General features: G+C 36.8%; 1 protein-coding gene across 2 annotated transcripts in view; it reads left to right on the top strand.

Annotated features, from left to right (window-relative positions):
- Positions 1-23,276, top strand: part of FGD6 (FYVE, RhoGEF and PH domain containing 6) — a 111,690-nt gene that overhangs the window by 9,233 nt on the left and 79,181 nt on the right. The window lies entirely within an intron of this gene.

Genomic DNA, 23,276 nt, shown 5'->3' with positions numbered 1-23,276 from the left:
TTGGGCTCTATGCTGGACATGGAGCCTACTTAAAAAAAGAGGGAAAGAAAAAGGAATCTGTGGAATTTGAAATCCATGCATTTGCCTTGTCAGGTAAAACTTCTAAATTTACAAAATTTTCTATTCTGAGGATTATTTTGCTTCTCAAAGACTAATTACTACCATCATATGGACATAGGAAAAATGTGGGAAAGGGAAAGCTACTATCCTTTCTTTCTCACCTTTGTATGTGTATTTACTACCTCTGATATCCCTACTGTACCCACCTTATTGAAACCTTGACCATCCTTGGTGGTCCAGCTCAGCAACCATTGGCTATGTTATGAAGCTTTTACAGACCTAGTAGGAAATGTTTATTTCCTATTCTGATCTCCCCATTATGCTGTGGTATCCCTACAGCCTTTATCTCAGTTTGTCTTAAGGTATAGTCATTCATTGGTATGTCTGATGTTCTGTATTCAGTTGTAAGTTCCATGAAGGGTTTGAGTCATATCTTTTATCCCTTAGGAGGCCAAGGCCAGACAAGGGTGTTTGGAAGGATGAGTAGATGTTGGTTGGGTGAGAGAATGAATGAAAAAGAGGCAAAGTAAACAACCACCGGGGAAGCTTTGTTCTCTCTCTGTAGTCACAAAGAGGACCTTGCAGTGTATTTAAGATGTTATGTGTGTAACATAAAGCATACAGGCCCTTTTTGAAGTCTTGATGTTCTTAGATCACTCACCCCAACCCTTCAAGTACTCAGGTCTTACAGTAGGACTTTTGTAGAAATAGTAGCATATATGGTGACACAGTAGGGGCTCAGAAGATTATCAGGTGAATTGAATAAATAAAAATGTCAAGCAAAATCTTAGCGTATCAAGTAAAATTGTTCTAATTTCTTTTAGTGTTCAGATGCTATCTTAGCATTTTTCTCTACTCATCATCTGTGCCCTTCCTCCTTTGAGCCTTAAAAGACTTACCCTCCTTGCCTAACTTTTCTCATAGCTGACTTTATTCTATTTACAACTGCCTGAGCATTAATACCAAGGTAAAAGCCTTTTCTTTGGCATAAATATTTGGACAGAAAATTGAAATTAAATATCCAACTAAAAAAAAATTGTGTATACTCTTGCTTGCTCTTTTCTCCATGGAACAGTTTTGTTGGTAGTGCTTTCCTCTTAATATGCTTTTGTATAATGTGTGTGTGTATGTGAAAGAGGAATTGATTTGGCTTCTTTATGGTATACTACAATCCTTAGCTAAGGCAAAGTTTTTTTCTTGAAATTGGAGATTTGGCTGTCCTATTGGCCCTTAGGCTTAAATCCCAAGAATTTGTGATTATTGCTAACACCAGCTGTAAACTTTGGAACTTGTCCTTTTTCTGGTATGTTTCTTATGCAGTTAGGGCACTGCTGCTCTGGTGGTGGTGGGAAACCAGTTTGGAAGGGGTTAATGTACACAGCCAGCCAGTGCAGCTGGATGGCATTCTTAAGGAGGGTTCTTTCTCAAGGCCACAGGAAACTGAGGGCGGCTTTGGACAGGTTACAGGCTGTCAAGTAGAGCAGCTTGGTAAAGAGTGAGTGAGCTCTGCTTTTGAATTAGCTTTCCACAGAGATTTTTGTTTAGGCCTGGAGCAGAGAGCCAGGCTTGAGACTCTTGAAATATGCCAGCTGAATCAAAAGCCTTCAGTCGTAGGGTCAGAGTAACAGCTTTTCCTAGGAGATTGTATCTTTTGTAAAACATTGAATAGACAGAGAAAGCAAAATCCAAGCCTTCATGTGGAGGACACCTGGACACCCTGACACAAGGTAAATGAGAAGTGGGACATACATTTCACGTGAGCTGAGTGGATCCAAATGGAAATCCTGTTTGGCAGTCTGGCTGTTGAAAATATATAGGCCTCTGCTTGGGAGTAATTAATTTAAAATCCAATACAATAGAATTCTAAAATGATAGAAAAAACGCAAACGAATCCTATTTAAGATGGTGCTGCTGGAATGAATAAAGAAGTGTCTTTAACAGTTCCTTGATCCTCAGGGAAGAGATTCTGGATCTTTCATAGGGACTGGTTCACAGAGACTTACTAGGTTTGCAGAGTCCACAGATATAACCAACCGGATTCTGGAATAGTAAACAGACATTGCCAAGCCTGGGGTGGCCCATACAGTCACCTTCTTTAGAGTACAGATGTTTCATGAATCCAACAGCTGGTATGAATTTACTAATTCATAGCATGTTTGTAATTTCTCAGTAAGAAATTGTGTGCAATTCCCCAGTTACAAATTGGATTGTGTTCTAAAAAGTTCATGATAATTTGGAAATTCAAGCGTATTGCCCAAAGAAAGAGATTTGGAAATGTTGGTAGAGGACCTGGGTTAGCACCTACATTATATTAACCATTACTGAACTGGCTCTTCCTTCCCCTTTCCTAGGTGAATTCTTCCTCCCATTGCTTCTTTGTCTCAGACAGGAGCTTTGGTCAGCCTGGGTGGGGTTGAGCACCGTTCTGTCAGAGGAGCACATCCCCTGGGTCTGAGACAGCAGTGTTTGTGGAAAGGGTGAGGTGACTAAAGAAGAATGAGGAAACTGGGGGCTGTGTTTGCTCTGAGAAAGACTGTAAGGCATTGGCAGTGATAAGGAGCAGGGAGGGGCTGGGTAGTTGGGCTTTAGTGTGCAGTGGATGTTTTTCCCTCTTTTCTTCTCACTATTCCTATCCCCTGCCCCCTTCCCTCTCCATTCTCTGCATAATTCTGCGCATTGAATTTCTGACCTCAGGCAAGAGTGAGGAGGACAAACTGGAGGAAGGGCGTTTGATGGGGCAAGGAGTGGTCCTGGGAATCCCTACAGCAGGGAAGAGTGAATAGTCAAATCTGAAGGTAAAAGAGGGTAAAGGGAATTCCTGTGGCCAGAGAAACAGTTGCTTTACATGGTCCCAGATAGGTCGTCCTTTGCTTACTGCTCTGGGTTCTCAAAAGCAGGTTTTTGGGGAGCAAGATTGTGAGAAACTCAGGCATTTTGGTACCTTTTGGGTATAGTTATGAGTTCTCTTCCCCAAAATGTTTCAAACATAATTATCCTAAAATACCTCACTGGCCAATAGGCCTTTCTTTTTTCCTCACTGACTTGTCCAGTTAGTGAATGCTTATTTATTAGTATTATTAAGAAGTTTGATTTTCATAGGGAAGTTAGTAAATTCGGGCCTTTAATATTAAAGAGTTATAGACAAATCAAAATAATAGTGTGCAAATATGGGAATTTTTCTCTTAAAATTGTAGCAGATGTCTTAATTCTCTAACCAAGAAAAATTTTCCTTGCCACCTTTCTAGGTCTTTCCTCTGTAGTTTTAGTTATTATAAGCGCTTCAAAAAAAAAAAAAAAAAAAAAGAACAATTATTGGGTTTTCCTGGGTAACTTGGCAAGCCCTCAGTTTATTTATTCCATGATATTGACTGTGTGTAAAGCACTGTGCCTTCAAAGGTGAAAGAGGGGTGCGTGTTCCCAGAAACTTCTGTCTAGTGAGGTAGCAGACAATTAGAGGGCAACATTTTTTTTGTTGTTGTTGTTATTGACCCAAGCTTTGTTTGAGTTATACCCCAATTAAGGTATTAAAGTTGACTTCACGGATTTGTTAACACTTGACCCAAGGCTTATAAAATGGATGTGATTGAATTTAGCATGTAGGAGGTCATTTTCTAATCTTGATAAGAGCAGTGTCATTGGTATTCTGGGAAAAAGCCAGATTGCAGACTGAGAATTTCAAAGAGAGGAAATGGAATCAGCCAATGTGGATGGCTGTTTTCTTGAAACTTTGCCTGGAAGTCCCCATCACTTGACAGGTTTGGATTTATCTTTCGGTTTTCCTCAAGTACCAGGATTCAAAATAAAATAAACTTCAAAATAATTTCTTCTTGGGATGCCTGGGTGGTTCAGCAGTTGAGCATCTGCCTTTAGCTAAGGCTGTTATCTCAGGGTCCTGGGATTGAGTCCTGCATCAGGCTCCCTGCAGAAAGCCTGCTTCTTCCTCTGCCTAGGTCTCTGCCTCTCTCTCTGTGTCCCTCATGAATAAATAAATAAAATCTTAAAAAAATAATTTCTTCTTAATTAATTTGTATACCTTCATTTCTGATAAAAGGAAGTCTTAAGTTTTTTGTCTTCTCCCCATATTAAACACAAAACTGGGCTTAACGAGCTGCCAAATTACAAATCCTCTAAAATCCTGTTATGGCTTTTGTGTTATAAATCGTCAGACCTGTGCTAGAAGATATCTCTCTTGGGTTGCATTTACCATCTGGTGGTATTGTTGGATTTTAACGTAATGATTAAAGTATAAATTAATAGCCCTAATAAGCATTTTCATCTTGTCACAGCACTGATAAGATTATGCACAAAGGGTAAGGGTTAGGACTCCTATATCTCAAAAGAAGCCCTTTCCTTTGAGTTATTTTCAGCATCAGCTCAGGAAATATAAAAAAATTTGCATGGCTCTTTAATTTATCTTTCTTGTGTTGGAATCATAACACACAATTTTGGCAAATCTGTTTGTTTACATACTTACCCTACATTTGAAACTGCAGCTAGATGCATTGGATTTTAATTCTTGGCAATAAGGCTTTTCTTTTTTTTTTCTTTCAAATTAATTATTAGCAATTAGTGAAATTGCATTATTTTGTCCAGCTCTATCACTTTGGTCTCATTTCCTGCCAAAACAGATAAGTGACATTTTATCAAATATATGCTTTTCTGTGGTAGAATGTCACATTATGCTTTTAGAGGTATATTTTTAGTAAAGAGATAGAAGAACAAGTATCCTACATTGTGATTGTGTGCACATGCACACATGTACACACACATCCTGTCTTCGTAAAAAATATACTGTTTTGAGATGGCTGATATTTACGCATTTCTGGGGGGAGGGGGAAGGTAGCATTATTTTTAGACCTAATTGGTTTTCTATTGCTGTGCTTATTAACTTTTGGAATAGTAAAAATCTAAAAATTCTCTATTTAGCCAATCATATCATGATTTTACTTTTTAAAAATTATAATTAGTTATATCAGTGAGACAGAAATTGCTTTGCAAAATGAGTTTCTGACCTGTTTCCTGGAAAAATGTTCTCAATGTGATCCTTTTGGGAAATGGCACATGTGGGGAGGGGACAAGGAAGTCCCTCATTCTTTTCCTAAGCATTTTTAATTCCTGTAAGGACCTAATAGGTAAAGATAATCTGATAATCCATCAATCAGTAGTAAATGGATTAAACCTATTAGTAGGATGTTTGGACCTCAGTGCATTTTTGCAGTAGAAATAATTGTGAGTAGGTCTTGGGTTCCTAGTCAGCATATAGGAACTTATTTAGCTTCTAATATATGAAGAATGCAGTAGAATTAATAGCAGATGAAACTATGATAATACTAAAGCAGAGCAATCAAATAAAATTTTTATAACTTTTAAGTACTGGTACATTCAAGAAGGTAGAGGGCAGTGTGTTGAGGAAAATATTAAGGGGGAAGGAACAGGATGAAGAGGAGGAGAAGGTAAAATTTGGCTCACCATTTCTCCAGGTGGTTCAGGGGAATTCCAAATCTAGGCTCATGTTCTTATGTAGGGGGATGAGTATGTTCATATTTCAGACATTCATAATAATGCCAGTGCTTTGTATATTACTTTTGTAAGCTTTCTGTGTTCTTCCAGACATTTCTTTTAAATGCATCATCTTTTCCTGGAATTGCATAGATTAATTTGTTTTTTAGGGAAAGCCCTTTATTTAAAAAGTAGACATGTTTATATGAGCCTATTTATTTTAATACTTTTTTGTAACTTTGTTAGTAGCAAAGTGTAGCAAAATGTGTTACAACTCAAAGAGCAGTTCCAGTTGTAACACATTTAGGTATGGGAAGCTATAAAGAAGTACTTACTCATCTTTTTTATTAAATATTGAGTTTAAAAATTAAGTTTAAGAACTGAACTGCCTAGTTTTTCTGAGTGGTATAGAAAAACTGCTTTGGATTGATCTGAATCTAGTAAGTGTGTTAGTGGATCTCTGAAGAGAAAGAAAAAAGTATTTGCAAGTAGTTTTGACATCTGGCAGAGATAATCTATCCTTGGAGTTAATAAAACTTGGGTTGACCAAATAGACTATATCAATGTAATAAAGTGTGATAGTAGCATTTCCAGGAAGAACAGCTATCTTCTGCAGTTTTCTTTTAGATTTCTCAACCTTTGTTTGCATGTATTATAGATTCATTTTGGTTCTATATAAGTGTGGACTTGAGTAAGGTTGTATATGGTATTATCATACCTTTTTATATGAGAAGAAATCAAATCATGGTGATATTAACTTCAGGAAAAATGGACCTCTAAAATGCAACTGGCTTAGTCGTTCTGAGCCCTAATGTCCAAGGATCTGTTTACCAGGCTCTCCCATTATCAAAGTGTTTTGGTTTCTGCTTCAGGAAAGGTGAAATAATAAACACTGAACAAAGAAAGTCAGTTTCCCCTGAATGTTTAGATAAAAATAAAAAGGAAAACAAACACAGTTAGCCTTTTTCTGTTTAAAAGGTACAACTGCTTAGTCTTTAGCTCTTGTGGATTCCATTGAAAACTTTGTTTTACTTAGGTCATATTTTTCTTTGAAGTCAGTTTCTTGGTAACATTTATGATAATTGATATACTTGGGCCTATGTTAGTATCATCTGAAACGTTAGGAAATAAAGAATAGTTTTGGCTTTTAATAAATTTGGAATAGCTTATACTTTGTTTTCTTCATCTGAAAAGCAGTTCTGATTTGAACTGTTTGTCAATTGTAATTTCAAGTCCAGGAAAGTTGGTATAATATAAAGAAGGAATAATTAGTGACTTTTTTTTTTCTGTCTTTTTATTGGTCTTTACATGTATCCAGTCACGAGTCAACAGAAATTTCAATTTAAATGAGTAGTAGTTTCACTCAAATTTTTATTGCATGGTTCCACTGTTACATGAGGGGAAATGAAAGCACAGTTCCTCCCTATGCCTTGCTAGGTTGTGACAAGGACTCAGGACAGGGGAGGGAGAGATGAGTAATGAGATTGTTCATGTGTCAGATATGATTTATTTGGTATCAGGTTTGGGTGAGGAAACGTACATGGGGTGTCTTTTGGGTAGTTTGAGGAATTTGGAAAGTCAGGTATGCCTTTAGTGGTTTTAGGTCAAATGTAGTTATGAAACCATTAAATTTTAGAACTAAAGGAGTCATTACAATTCACCAGTGCAGCCTCTTCATTTACTGATGAAGCCAAGCCCAGCAAGACTTGTTGACTTTCCCCATACCACAGAGATGGGAAATTACAAAACCAAGACTCCAACCTTCTGCTTTAAAATACCACATTGTCCCTGCTAGTGCTGTTGTGGAACCTTTGCAGAGAAAGTCAGCAAGATTAGGAAAACTCAGGTGATCTTAGTTGTTATAAAAGGTTCAGATTTGATTGTGACACTGCCTTTTTTCTTCTGTTACAAGAGATAGACAGGAAGGACAGCTGCGTACAGCTTATGAATGCAAGATTATATATGCATATGAACATAGGATTTATGGCTCTGTTTTTAAGGTGGTTTCAGGGAGATGAGGATTCAAATTAAGCAGAAACTTTTCAGCCAATGAATACCTGATGGTTCTCACATATGTTAACAAACTTTCTTCCCTCCATTATCTGACTCTCAATCAATCCAGTTTTTCCCCCACTTCATCAAAAGTTTATCAACCAGATAATATCAAAGAAATGCTGTTAACATCACATAACACAGATTTCATGCTAAATAGTAATAGCTGCTATTTACTCAATATTTCTGGTATGCCACCATCATGCTAGGAGCTCTTGCATGTGTTTGATTTAGTCCCTGTTATAAGACAGATATTATCTTCTTTTACAGATGAGGAAACTAAGACTTAATGAAATTAAGTAACTTTCCCAAGGGCACACAGGTTTATGTAGGTAAACTTAGTGTGGAACCCAGTTTTCTGATGCTGAGACATGACTGATTTTAAATTAGAACATGTTCATAATGTTCTGTGTTACAAGGCATTGGTTTTGCCATTTTTTGTTTCTTTTATGTTTGATATTGGTAGAGGTCTATGAATTTTTTATCCAGGGGACAAAATATTTCTGTACACAATTTGTACACTGTCTAGACAGAAAACACAAGGACATCTGCAGTGATATGTATAGACATCACTGAGCATTTTCAGAGGCCCCACATTTTTCATGCAAGAGAGCTCATTGATTAGAAAATTTTTATGGTTAGGAAATTGATATTTCAGTGTTTGGAAACTGAACTAATCATACCATGTTTGCATTTAGTCAAGTTAATGGTGGCTCTATTCAAAGCAAGTTAAAATGGTTCCTTTCATTTACCACCATTTCTTGGGGACATCGGTGACACAGAAAGAACTATGCATGTCTCATATTTTCCTGCTGATTTACATGAAAGTTACTTATTTAGCTGTTATCACTATTTGTCATGTCATTCTGTCAAATACTTTCTGACCTCTGAAGCACTGTAGTTTAATAGTTAATCACTACTTATGGATCCCCAAAGTAAATAATTTTGTAAGGCTGAAATACCTTTTATGATACCATCCTATCCTTATTATCTTTTTTTTTTTTAAGATTTAATTTATTTATTTATTTATGAGAGAGAGAGAGAGACACGCAGAGACACAGGCAGAGGGAGAAGCAGGCTCCATGCAGAGAGCCCGATGTGGGACTCAATCCCTGGTCTCCAGGATCACGCCCTGGGCAGAAAGCGGCACTAAACTGCTGAGCCACCCAGGCTGCCCTGTCCTTATTATCTTAATGAAAAAAAAGAGATTTAGGTGAATGGCAGGGCTTTTTTCCCCCAAAGAGGCAGGTGATACACTCTCTAGTTGAATATTAGAGGAGATAGGATTTCTGCAATCTTGTAAATTACAAGAGGGCAAGACCTGAAACTGGGTGAGGGAATGCATAGATTTGAGCTGTGGGTTGAAAGAAATTCTTAGATGAGCACTGTTTGCATCATTTCTGGGGCAGCTGACAACCAAGAGATTTATGGATTCTATCTCCAAGGTGACACTGATCATGATGCCTCTTTGTGACTTTTTAATTTGGCATCTGTAGTTATCCTGCCTTGGTTCAGCTGAATTTGGCTAGTTTTAAGTAAATAAAGGCTGAAAATCATCTTATAGAAAACATACTTAAATTCCTTCTCTGCATACTCTGCTGGGTATTTTAACAATGTGTGCTTCATAAAATTATTTCAGTGCTGATTCTAGGTTTCTCTAAAGCAATCCTGATAAGACCTCTACTTGGGTATTAAAGGAGACACATGTAAAGGAAAGAACCCAAGTTATATTTCATTTGAAATATTCTATAATTCAGACTTCTAATTTTTAGGTTTTTTTTTCTCAATCCAAATTAAAATCTATCTAGAAATAAGTACACAATGTGCTTCATTGTGAGGATGTTTCATTATAAAAAAAGTGTATAAATATATGCTTGCATTTTTTAGTCTACAGGTGTAGACATATGTTTCACTGCCCTGTATATCACTTGTTTCCTGCCTTTCCTCTTCTAATGTTTTATCCTAAAACAGGATAGAAAGGGGATAGCAGAGTGCTACTGCTCTGAAGGCTTTTGTTAGAGGAGCCTGCTGAAATCTCATGGCCTCAATCTGCCAGTTTTCTGTGACTCTCATGCCCAAAGACTCCTACCTAATGACAGTTGATTTCAAAGGCGTCTGGTTCCTATGTAAACGTAGTGACATTTTAGCTGCTACTGGGGATATTTTCAAGTGATTTTATTCACTAGTAAGCCAACAACATCAAAGACAGTTGTTTTAGACTTTATTTTATAGAATTTATAGAAAATTTTGATAAAATATAGATTTTACTTTTATAGAAATTAATAAACTTAATTCCCCTTGGATAAACCAGAAACCAAATAATTACCTCTTATTATGTCTTTCTCTCACACTGGTCTCAACTTTTAGAAATGAGGGGTGGGGGAATCAGACAAGAAGTCAGAGAGACCAAAGACAGTTCCTATTCATAAGGAATTTACAATCTGGTTAATTATTTCTAAGTTGAAATTGTTACTGATATAACTGGATTCATGTGTAGTTGTGAGAAATAGTACAGAGAAAAAGTAATATCCTGTAGCTAGTTTCTCCTTGTGATAATATTTTGTAAAACGATAGTAAAATAGCACAATCAGAATATTAACAATGATAAAATCTGCTGATCTTATTTAGATTTCCCTGGTTGTACTTGTACTCAGTGTATAAGTAGTTCTATATAATTTTATCATGAGTTGGTTTGTGTATCTACCATCATAGTAAAGATACTGAGTAATTCCATCATTGCAAAGATCCCTCTTGTTATCTCTTCATAACCATACCAGCATCCCACCCATCTCACTCCCCAGTCCTTGGCAACCAGTAATCCATTTTAAATTTGTCATTTCAAAAATGTTACATATCATGGAATCATCATTCTATTCATTCCTGGAGATCCATCTGAGTTGTTGCATGCATCTGTAATTTTTCCCATTTATTACTGAGTAAGATTACAGTTAAAGGACAACCAGTTAAAGGGCCATTTCTATTGTTTGGCTTTTAACAAATAAAACTATAATGAAGGGCAGCCCGGGTGGCTCAAGCGATGTAGTGCCACCTTCAATCCAGGGCGTGGTCCCGGAGACCCGGGATCCAGTCCCGCATCGAGTCCCACATCGGGCTCCCTGCATGGAGCCTGCTTCTCCCTCTGCCTGTGTCTCTGCCTCTCTCTCTCTCTGTGTCTCTCATGAATAAATAAATAAATAACCTTTTAAAAAAATAAAGCTATAATGAACATTCATGTATAGGTTTTTGTGTGAACATATGTTTTCATTTCTCTGGCATAAATACCCAAAAGTACAATTATGGGTTATGTAGTAATTGCATGTTTAGTTTTAGGAGATGTTGCCAAACTGTTTTCCAGAGTAGCTGTACCATTTAACTTTCCCACCAGCAATGTAAATAGTTGGGTGTCTCCACATCCTCTTCAGCACTTGGTGTTTGTGAATTTTTTTTTTTTTTTTTTTTTTTTAGTCATCCTGATAGGTGTGCAGTGACATCCAGTGTGGTGATTTTGCATTTCCTTGATGGCTGATAATGTTAAATATCTTTTCATGTGCATATTTGCCATCTATGTATCCTCTAAGGTGAAATCTCTATTTCTTTGGCCCATTTTCAAATGAGAATCTTTGGTTTATTGTTTTTAAAGAATTATCTTGTAATTCAGCATCATTTGATGCCCTATGCCCCAGAGACTAAAATTCAAACTCTTTGCCTTATAATATAAGACTTTTTGTGGTCTTGTCCCAGTTGGCCTTTCTAATCTCATCAGTTTGCCCACCTGTATGAGACCGACCAACATTCCTAAGCACTTTGCTTATAGCTTTGTTCTACAACCTGACACACCCTTCCCGCCAGACAGGTTATCCGTCATCCTTCTAGACCTAACTCAGATGTTACCTTTAGTAAAAATCCCCCCTTCCAGTGTAGGAAAGGTAAGAAAGGGACACCTGGGTGTCTCAGCAGGTTAAGTGCCTGCCTTCGGCCTGGGGCGTGATCCTGGAGTCCTGGGATCGAATCCTGATGGGGCTCCCTGCATAGAGCCTACTTCTCCCTCTGCCTATGTCTCTGCCTCTCTCTTTCTTGTGTCTCTCATGATTAAATAAATAAAATATTTATTAAAAAAAAAAGGTAAGAAAATATTCCTACCTCTTCAACCCATCCACTTGTCCTACTTACACAGTTCTGTTGTCCTTTCTAACACTTTCTATTCTCATTGGTATAGTATCTGTTTTTTATTTGCCCATCTGTTTCTCCTACTAAAATATAATCAGCATGAATGAGAGGCATTTAATTTTGTTAATAGTACTTTCTCCCCAGTGCCTAGAATAGTGCCTGACACATAGTAGGCACTTAGTAAATATTCATTGGAAGACTAAATGAGGAGGTAAGTTTATGGATACTTGTGTTGCTACTCCATTCCACAGCATATTGCCTAGCATTTCCTGTTTATGGTGTAATAAAATTAATAGCTGCTATCTACTGTATTGATTGTTATGTCAAGTAGTACTAGTCACCCCTTTTCTTGGTCTGCTTTTGCACAGCACTACCTCACCTTTCTATCATAGCACTTTGTTAGCTTTCCCCACCACTTCTTCCAAAAAGAGGAACATAAGACATAAGAAATATAAGGATAAATTTTATGAGAGTATAAGCATCTTTGTGTCCCTGGCCTCAGCAAATACCTGGCACAAAATAGGTGGTCACATCTGAGTAAATAGTTATCAGGTTATATGTTGCTTTTACTTGTATGAGGTCAGAATCCAGCTGCATTTTGAGTAAACCAGTGTCCCACTGACCAGACTTCCAGAATGCACCGGAAACATCTGTTAATTTTGGAAAGCAATTACACTGACTTGGAGAATTAGCGCTATTTGCTTAAACAGAGCTCCCTTGAAGAAGAGAAATTGAGCTAAAAGACTTTGTATGAGTATCTTTATTAGATAGTGAGCATCCTGCCATGTTATGGAATTGTTAAGCAAGAAACATTCCATTCTCCTTATTCTATTGGTCTTCTTACCAAACCTACAGAAAGAAGCCATAGGTCTAAATTCCCTGCCAATCAAAAGCAATTTTTGACAGTTTCTCAAAATAGTACAGATCTTAAGGTACCTATTTGATATGTTATTCAGAAAATACAATTATATTACTAAAAAAATAAATAAGTAATTTTATAAAACTCTTCTTAAATGAAAGACCTGTCTCTGTAACCTTACATGTAGTAAGAAAACAAATTAAAACAAAATTCTGAGCAGTTTGTAGGTACCTTTGGAGTTAGCCAGAATTTACTAAGATGCTCCAAAGTCAAGAATCTGGTGAAGGCCTTTGTGCAGTTTTTATATATATATATGGAAATGATTGCAATGATTTAGTTACTGAAAATGTACTTATATAGGGTGAATTATCTATATAATTATTTTAGGATTTGTTTTTTTTTAATTTATTTTTTTAATTTATTTTTATTTTAGGATTTGGATATCTAGTCTGCCGAAATATATTTAGACTCTTTGTTGTCTGCAAATAAAGTGTATTAGGAACGCCAATCTAGAGGAGTTTAGTATCCAGATGGAAAAATTGTCTTACCTTAACTAAAAAGTTATGAAGTCTTTTAGAAAAATGTTCACTTAAAAAAAACTTCTTTCCTTTATCTTTTAGTATTCTCACTATTACAACAGATAAAATCCCATGTTGTAGCTGTTAGGAAAACAAGTAAAATATAGAATATGCTTGTGATTTTGCACAGAAAACCCATGAAAATTATTTAATAGGTTACATGTTTCCTTTTCATGTATTAAATACTATTTCTAGATCACAGATTCTTTTTTTTAATAATAAATTTATTTTTATTGGTGTTCAATTTGCCAACATACAGAATAACACCCAGTGCTCATCCCGTCAAGTGCCCCCCTCAGTGCCCGTCACCCATTCACCCCCACCCCCCGCCCTCCTCCCCTTCCACCACCCCTAGTTCATTTCCCAGAGTTAGGAGTCTTCATGTTCTGTCTCCCTTTCTGATATTTCCTACCCATTTCTTCTCCCTTCCCTTCTATTCCCTTTCACTATTATTTATATTCCCCAAATGAATGAGACCATATAATGTTTGTCCTTCTCCAATTGACTTATTTCACTCAGCATAATACCCTCCAGTTCCATCCACGTTGAAGCAAATGGTGGGTATTTGTCATTTCTAATGGCTGAGTAATATTCCATTGTATACATAAACCACATCTTCTTTATCCATTCATCTTTCGATGGACACCGAGGCTCCTTCCACAGTTTGGCTATTGTGGACATTGCTGCTATAAACTAGATCACAGATTCTTAACTACACATCAAGTACTATGCTGAGTACCATATTTGGAGAAGGATAAAGGGAACTTTTAAAATGAAAATTGGTACTAAGGCTTTAGCAAAGAATATAAAATAAAGATGTGAAGGGTGAAAGTTTTCTGTGACTATTAAATGAATTTTGGTCTCATTAAAATATATAAACTCTTTATAGTTTTTTTAAATTTTTATTTATTTATGATAGTCAGACACAGAGAGAGAGAGAGGCAGAGACATAGGCAGAGGGAGAAGCAGGCTCCATGCACTGGGAGCCCGACGTGGGATTCGATCCCGGCTCTCCAGGATCACGCCCTGGGCCAAAGGCAGGCGCTAAACCGCTGCGCCACCCAGGGATCCCCATAAACTCTTTATAGAGCAAAATTTAATCACTGAAAATAAGCAAATATATTAGCTCTAATAGGTTTAGGAATTTATTTGTTGGTAAAATTAGTTTACGTATGTTTTTATATCCAGTGGTTATTTGATTACCTCTTGATTGTTGATGCTTTTGTGTAGTAGACTAAGTGGAGATCCTAGCCAGTTCGTTGAATGTAGCCTTGTTAGATCTATTCTCCATAGTACTAATTCTAAACATCTTTAATTTTGATTGAGCTCTTCCCACTTTAAGGAGCAAAGTATTTTCAGATGCTCTTCTGTACTATGTAGATTAGTGCTCATTGAAATCTTGGCCCCAGTAAATATTTCTTCTGTCCTTTTTGCTAATGCCCTGTGGGTGGATTCCATGAGTTAAAATCTGTGACTGTGTATAGAGGTGTTGGAGTTCACAGTAGCTTCTTTCTATTTTGCCATACTCACCTGAGGTTAAGGTGAAAACATTCTTTCTTACTTGGGTTTATCATATAGGGAATTTATCATTTTCCCTGACAGGTGGTACACAGTCTGGAGGGTTAGAAGTGTGTTCACCTATAGTCTGTACAGGAAGTATACTGAAAATTATTGCCATAATCTACATGTCAACATGGTCTGATCTTTTTCTTTTTTTTACATTTCATGGAAGGCTTAGATGGAGAGGACTGTCTCCAGCCCATCCTCCCCTTACCTTTGATCTTTTCTTCCTAAGTATTAAAAAAAAAACTGTTTATGAGAGATGCTTGAAATAATTGAGGTTATTAAACTTGGGAGAAGGAGAATGGGGATTTTCGTTTTTTTTTTTTTTTAATGTTTTTTAAATTTTTATTTATTTATGATAGTCACAGAGAGAGAGACAGAGACAGAGACATAGGCAGAGGGAGAAGCAGGCTCCATGCACCGGGAGCCTGACGTGGGATTCGATCCTGGGTCTCCAGGATCGCTCTCTGGGCCAAAGGCGGGCGCCAAACCGCTGCTGCCACCCAGGGATCCTGGGATTTTCGTTTTTTATGTATTTTCTTAATTATAAAAGTTACATAGAATTCTTTTTTTTTTTCTTTTAAAGTTAAATGTGCATAAAGGTGAAAACTAAAATCCTCCTTCCTTTCCCTTTCATTATCCCCCTCCATTCCAGTTGAGGGAAGAGTTTTTCTGGGGGTTTTGTTTGTTTGTTTTGCTTTTTAATATGGAAAGTTTTAGAATAAATGGAAAGTTTACGAGTAGTTAATCTCTGTTCCCAGGAGGCCTTTGTTATCTTGGAGGTACTTGAGAAAAGCAGAGACTGTCAGCACTGTTTCCTCCTAGACAGGAAGCCTTCCTTCTTGTGTCACCTCCGTGCCTTACACAAATCCTTAACACACCGGGAGCTCAGTGTACTGCTAACCCTAGGGTAATGCGGACACACATCACAGATGGAGGAGCACATCACGCTTGGTCTTACTACCTGCTCCTTGCTTCTTTCCTCTTTCCCTCTTTCCTTACTATTTTCTGGTATCTTAACTTCCCCTCCCTCCCTCCCTCCCTTCCTTCCTTCCTTCCTTCCTTCCTTCCTTCCTTCTCCTTTTTTGGTGCCTTTAGCTAGCTAGCTAGTGGCTCAAAGTAGGGTTTGACAGAGTTGTGACGTGCTGTTCACTAGACTCCTTTAACTTTAGGATGAAAATCTGTAATTAGAAAAGAAATACAGGTACTTTGCTTTACATGGCAGATTAGAATTCACATAACCAAAAGAATCAGCACCTTCACTGCATGACACATGCTTTTTGTATCTTTCAGAGCTGTCTTTTCAGTCTGTATGTTCATTGTAATTTTTATTTACCAAAGAGGGTTAAAGCTAGTGTTTAGAAAAGTGCTTTTAAAAGTATTTTGAGATCTAATGAGACACCTCTAACTTAGTTGGTGACCGAAATTCTTTCAGAATTAGGAGACAGTGCTGTAATGTGGGTAAAATTGTGATTATTCTGCGCTGCAGGATATTACTGTACAGGTAGTAAGCTCCCAAAAAGACACAGTGAAATTAAACGTTTAGAACAAGACCAAGGGTGACCTGCTGTGAAACCATGGCTCATATGATCTCATTGCAGGAGTTCTTTACTCAGCAGTGTACACTGATGATGAGCTGTTTCACATGACTGATAATGCAGAAGCTTCTCTCTGAAGTCATTTTTTATACAAGTCTAGACTTTTAAGTGTCTAATTTTTTTTAATATTACAGATGACACTAAATGTATGAGGACAGAGAACATGCATGCAAGCAAATGAGCTTTCTATGACGAGGCACTGTTGTTAACACATTATTCATATAAATTCATTCAATCTTCATAAAGCTCTTTCAGGTAGACAGTATTATTATCCCTATTTTATGGATGAGGAAACTGAGGCAAATTGAGGTTAAGAGCTTATCTTAGATAGTAAACGGCAGAGTTCAGATTAAAACAGAGACAGTTTTTTGCTCCAAAGCAGATATACTGTGCTCTGGGTAAGCTAATAAAGTGAGGGTCAGTAAACTTTTTCCCTAAATGGTCAAATGGTAAATATTTTAGACTTTACAGGCCATGTGATCTCTGTTGCAACTATTCTGTTCTGTGCATATAGTGTGAAAGCAGCTATAGACAGTCCAAAAACAAATGTGTGACTGTGATCCAATAAAACTTTATTTGTAGACACTGAAATTTGAGTTTTATGTAATTTCCACATGTCACAAAATATTATTCTTGATTTTTTACCACAATTTAAAATGTAAAAGCCATTCTTGGCTCTTGGGCCTTATAAAAAGAAGAGGCAGACTAGACTTGTCTATGCATACTATACTATTATTGTGTGAGATATTAGGATAAAGGCCACTAATTTATTAATTCATGCATGCAGGAAATAGATCAGGTATCATACTAAATTCTGGGGTGATCACTGGTGAACAAGAACAAAACCTTCCAGTTCCTCTTGCCATTCATTCCACTTATTTAATGGACTAAGTTGTTGTTGTTCTCATGTTTGCTTTTTAAAAATTTGTCTTTATTTCCTGCCTATTGCATGTACCAGACAAGTATACATTATCTCATTTAATCTTCATAGCTGGTGGCATTATCTCAATTTTATAGTTTAGAGAAACATAAAATTAAAGAGCCTGAAGAGCCAGCCATTACACACAGCCAGGTAAAAGTAGAGTTTAGATTCAAATGCAAGTCTGTCTTAGGTTTAGGTGTTTTTTCTTCTCTTTGCTACTGCCTTCTTTCTCTCTGCTCCTAGAGATGTATGAAAGTGTAATGAAATGCTTCTGATCCTGTCTAAAGTGAATCTTTGTATCTCACTTCTTAAATACATGTTTATTTTTACTTCTCTTCCATTTGTCCTGGCTCTAGCTTTCAAAGATGCTACACAAGTTTGTTAGAATGTTAAGATGTTTCTTGGTTTCCCACTCAAGAAAGCTAAAAATAAACACAGAACTAGTTAATAATGTAACCAGTGAAAAGATTCAAGGATGCATGGGAATAAGAGTGGAGGAAGAAAACCCATGTCCTTTTGTCCTCTACAGCCTCTCAATCTTGAAACAATAGACCTGTGTCCCCATGCTCTGAGAAAGAAATGGTTTCCACGTAGGTCTCTTGGATTACTGATGATTCATAGATAGCCTGGTAGACTTTTAGGACAGTTCTTTTGTGGATAGTACCTGAGGAAGACAGATGATAAGTAGAATTGTTCATGTATAGTTATAGTTTTAAATAAGAAAGTGAACTGATGTATTCATGAGTGACAATTTAACCTCCCCATCTCAGCTACTAATGGATTCACAAGAAGCCTACTATCCTTTTCCCCATGGCAGTGGGAAATCCCAATTACACGTTGTAGTTCCTGTTAGAAAAAGGGGACATTTGAATAGGCCTGGCTAAAATAAGATCTGGGATGGAAGGCATATGTCCTTTGAGTTTAACTACTGGTTTCTTGTAATTCTCTACTATTTTATTTACTAGGGTCTGTACTTAATGTAACACTTAATATTCTATAACATGGAATATATCATATTTCTATAACTTGAAAATAGCATAAGTTTATTACAGCAGACTTTGGATGTATCTGCAAAATATAATTAGGTGTATAGGAAGCTAACTTGATATACCCTTCAAGGGGATTCATTGGGATAATTCTATTAGAAACTACTAGTGTACCTGCTTTGTACTTAAAAATCCTGGAAAATGGCACCCTCTTTGGTGGTTTTAATTATTTTAAATTAATAATTATTTAAAATAATAATATTTAGTTAACTTACAATTTATATGTAATTTAAAAATAAATATATAGTTTAATATTTAAATTAATTTGCAATATAATAAATGATTTAATTAATGATGTTCTTATTATTTCCTATTCACCCTGTTGGCGAGCAAGGGATTCCTGCCCTTGGGTTATAGGGATTGCCAAGTGCATGATACTAGACAGATGAGATTAATAGCAGTTTATTGGTCACATATACAGCCTAGGGGAGGAGGACATAACATGCCACACAGGGCCACACTGGGATTGCATTGGGAACAGTGAGTCATCAGGGGCTATGGAAGCCAGTATCAGGGTTGGGGGTGACCTTTGGTTCCCATGGGAGGATGTGATTGACTGGTTTGAATAATTGCATGTGTTGGCAAGGAACTAAAATTCTCTACCCAAATGTAGCCGGAATTGTCCCTATAATACAGAAAGTTATTTGGATAGGGCACCCTACCTGAGGGAACAGAGCAGGAAGGGCAGCTGGTCGTTAGACCATTTGGTGTCCTCTTGGTTTTCCATAGATGGAAAGGCAGAACACAATAGGTGTTATACAATAGTAGTTTCGTACCAACTCGCAATCAAGAGCATAGCATGGGCAGAGGGAATGATCATATTTTCCAAAAGTCTCACCACCTTTTCAGTGGCTGCTCAGATTATGAGGAAAAGAAATTAGCGTAAGCAGTGTGGCATGTACAATTGATACAAAAACACAAGGTCACCCTGTTTAATAAGATAGAAGATGAGGTGTTATCTTTACTGTTCTCATCAACCAGTCTTACTCCCCTGACCCAGCTCTCCCACTAGGTTCCCGACTCTGGTGTTAGAACCTGGCAAGGCCAAGGAAAGGTGTTGAGTTGGATCCCCAATTCCCATCGTGGATGGATGATTGCCTTTTCTGCTGTGGCTGCCTGCCAAGAGAAGGAGGTCTCTCTCTAACTTGGTAGACCTCTAACTTCTCATCACGCAGAAATCCTCGCCACCGCCTTGCCCCTATCACCCTCCACAACACTTCCATTCCGACCTCCAAGCCTTTGCTCATACCATTTCCCTTCAGTCCTCTTCCACTTAGGATGCCTGTGCTCCTCTTCATTCACTGGACTCTTCTTTCAAGTGCCTGTACCTCAAACCTCTGACTGCCCCAGCCTGCATGGAGTGTTTATTTTTCTGGTTCTCTAGCCTTAGTGTCTGTGCACTGCCTTTAATAACACTTAGCATGCACTAACTTCTGGTTGTATTCATTTTAGAAAATACTCCCTGCCTTTATGCTAATTATTTGTGGATATTCCAGTTCCTTCTGCCTCTATCTGTTTAGGAAGGTTCCACTCAGCAGGTAAAAAGGGGAGCAACCGATAAAATTTACAGTTTGAACATTAATTCTATTAGATTATCTTCATCCAGCCCCTAAAATAATATGATATATAAGTCCTCAATATTTATTGAGATAAATGGCATAGCAGTTTTATGTATTTTAAATATTATAATATATATGAAAATATGTGTATAAATTTATGTGTGTAAATATCTAAATATGCAGCATCTGTATGTGTGTGTGCCTGTATGTGTCTAAATGTGAAGCACCCTCGTGTAGCCATCCCAACCTCATTATTTCTAGTGTCCTTTATTTGGTGTGATACTAATGAGTTACATATTACATAATGAGTAGGTAAAGGGAAGAGAGTATATTGGATCAACTCTAAATTGACTTAAAAATTTTTATTTTTCCACAAATAAACACCATCTTGCTGTAATGACAAAACTGGATTGGCATCCTGCTATATTTTATTAGAGGCAATTCTAAGCTCAATAGAATGCTTTTTTATTTGTATTAAGAAAAAGATTTCTGTGCACATTTCTTCTTGAAGAGTATTTCAAGGAATCATTCTCAAACCCCTCCAAATTTTAAGAAAGCAAAATTGCTGGTAATTCAGTGTTTGGTATTTATTTTAGCTAGTGCTTATTTCAGGAGATATTTTTATAACAATCTATTCCTCTCTAGCTGGGAGCAGCTCATGCTTGAACCAGATGCCTTCCAGCTAAGCCAGAGGGACAAGAGTGTCTGCTGGACTGTGATCAGCCTTAGGCTCCTCTTGTCTCACTGGGATTGTACCTGGAACACTGCAGGACATGATTGTCCTTACTTAGAGGCCAGGAATTCTCCACACCCCAGAATGCTATGGGAGATGTCTAATAGTATATGGTACTGTTCACTGTGGTATAGGCAGCAAGTTGTGTGGTTACTCTGGCCCCCGTAGAATGTTGAAGAATCCTTTTACAACCTCTTTTTCTTTTTTGATTGTTAAAAGATTTCTTTATTTATTTGAGAGAGAGCATGCACGTGTGTGTGTGTGGGGGTGTGTGTGTGGAGAAGTAGGGAGAGGGGCAGGGAGAGAGAGAGAGAGAGAATATCCAGACTCCCTGCTGAGCACAGAGCCCAGCGTGGGGCTCAATCCCAGGACCCTGAGACCATAACCTGAGCTGAAATCAAGAGTCAGATGCCCAACCAATTGAGCCACTCAGGTGCCCCTCTTTTTTTCTTTTTAAAGCCATCAGCTGGCTGGCCGGAAGCTCATTCCTCCAATCTATTATCAGGAGGCATGCTAATAATTTTCCCCGAATAAACCCCTACAGGTTGTAAAGGAAAGCAATCTGTATACCTTTCTCACATAAAAATTAGTTCTTGTTTTTTTTTTTTTTTTTACTTATCACTCTGGGAAGAACTAAGCAGTACCTAAAGAGTTGGTGCTTTGAATCATCTTTCTAAAACTTTCCAAAGTCTCTGGGTTTGTTGTGTTGTCTTTGAAAAAGTAATAATATACATATTAAAAATGTTTTTAAAAAAACACCAAAAGGTAAATTGTGAAGTCTCTCTTAACTCAGACCTTACCTTAGTCCCAGAAGCAAACATTGTTATCAGTTTCTTTTGAATCTTTACAGAGATATCTACTGGTATATTTGTATTTCTGGGTGTGTGTGTACAATTATATACAAACAATATATACATACACACATAAAAATGTGTGTTTCTGTATATGCAAAAGCGTGTTTTTTGTTTTGTATATATGTTTTTCTGTGTGTATGTGTTCTTTTGCTTTTTTACGCAAATAGATGCACACTGTTCCATGCCTTGATTTCTTTTAAACCCAGCCAAATTCTTGGAGAACAGTCTATATCATTGTGCATAGATCTACCTCATTTCTTAAACAGCTGTTTAGAAATTCATTGTATGGATGTGTCCCAGCTTATTTAACCAGTCTCCATATTAATGGCCTTTGATGCAAACTCTTTTTAGTACTGTTTCTTTGTAGTTAAACCTTCCTGACTCTAAAAAGCTACTTAAGTATAAAACAGGTGTGAACATCTGAGTAGGTTCTCTTAAGGAATTTTGAATTCCTTTTTTTTTCTTTTTTAGGGTATAGTTTTGTGTTTTAATAATTCATATAAATAATACAAAGGCTTTTTGCCTCCCTCTCAACATTATGTGTCAGGTTTATTTATTTATTTATTTTTTGCATTTTTAAAAATATATTTTTAAAAGATTTTATTTATTTATTCATGAGAGACACACACAGAGAGAAGCAGAGACATATTCAGAGGCAGAAGCAGGCTCCTTGTGAGGAACCTAATGCTGGACTCCATCTGAGGATCCCAGGATCATGCCCTGAGCCAAAGGCAGATGCTCAACCACTGAGCCACCCAGGTGCCCCATTTTGCATTTGTTTTTTAAACTGTCATCCTGCAATGACTATTTTAAACAACAGCCTCAAGGTACCAACCTTTGATTTTGTTTTTAATCATTTAGGTAATCCTAGTAACAAATGCATTTCTGGGGGAAGAGAATGAGAATGGTATTTTAAAAGTTAAGGATCACCCTAGAAATTGAAGTGGGTGTCCGTCACTGAAGCCTGGTATTCCATCCTGACAGTGTCTCCACTTTTAAACTTTTTACATTCCATCCTGACAGTGTCTCCACTTTTAAACTTTTTTTTTTTTTTCACTTTTAAACTTTTAAACACCCAGTTTATATTTCAGGGAAGCTATTTCTCTGTGGTTCCTTTTCCTGAAGCTATAGAATCCCAGCTTGCTATTTTTAAAAGGTTTGGTTGTTAACACCTCTAAAATTCACCAACCAAAGAATGAAACACTTAATTGTGTCTATTTTATGTTGCAAGTTTCTTTTCACTTCCTTTTCTCTTTTTTGGTAACAAACTCCTGCTATCCTATCCCTTATTGCAGTGATTTTATTCATTTGTATTTTGTGTTTTATTAATCAAAGTGTTTAACTCAAAGAAGTTAATATGCTATATATTATATATATATTTTTACTAAAATCAAGACAATAATATCATTAATTTTTAAAATTAAAGTTTCTCTTAACTTCTCAAGAGATTAAAAATTAATGTATATTTAAAAAATAAACTAATAAACTACCTTTCTTAAAAGGGAAGGATTTTCACTATTATTACTTATTACGGTAGTAAGAATACCATCCGTCCACAGCCTTACATGTTATTCAATCACTGAAGTTTCTTTTTAGTCAAAGCAGTTAGTAATAGAAAATACCTATCACATGATAGCACATAGGGGTCACACTTGAAGAACCTGATTTTTGTTCAGGTCAGATAAGTTTGCTTCAGGCTCTGTTATCTTTTGGCTTTTATGTTCTGTCAGCCTGGCTCTGCACGTACTTAAAATAATTGTTCAAGATCATATGTTTGGAAAACCTA

This window comes from Canis lupus, chromosome 15 (assembly GCF_003254725.2).
Source record: "Canis lupus dingo isolate Sandy chromosome 15, ASM325472v2, whole genome shotgun sequence".
Classification (NCBI taxonomy): Eukaryota; Metazoa; Chordata; class Mammalia; order Carnivora; family Canidae; genus Canis; species Canis lupus.
The sequence above is the reverse complement of the archived record's forward strand: the minus strand, read 5'-3'. Positions and strand labels throughout refer to the sequence as shown.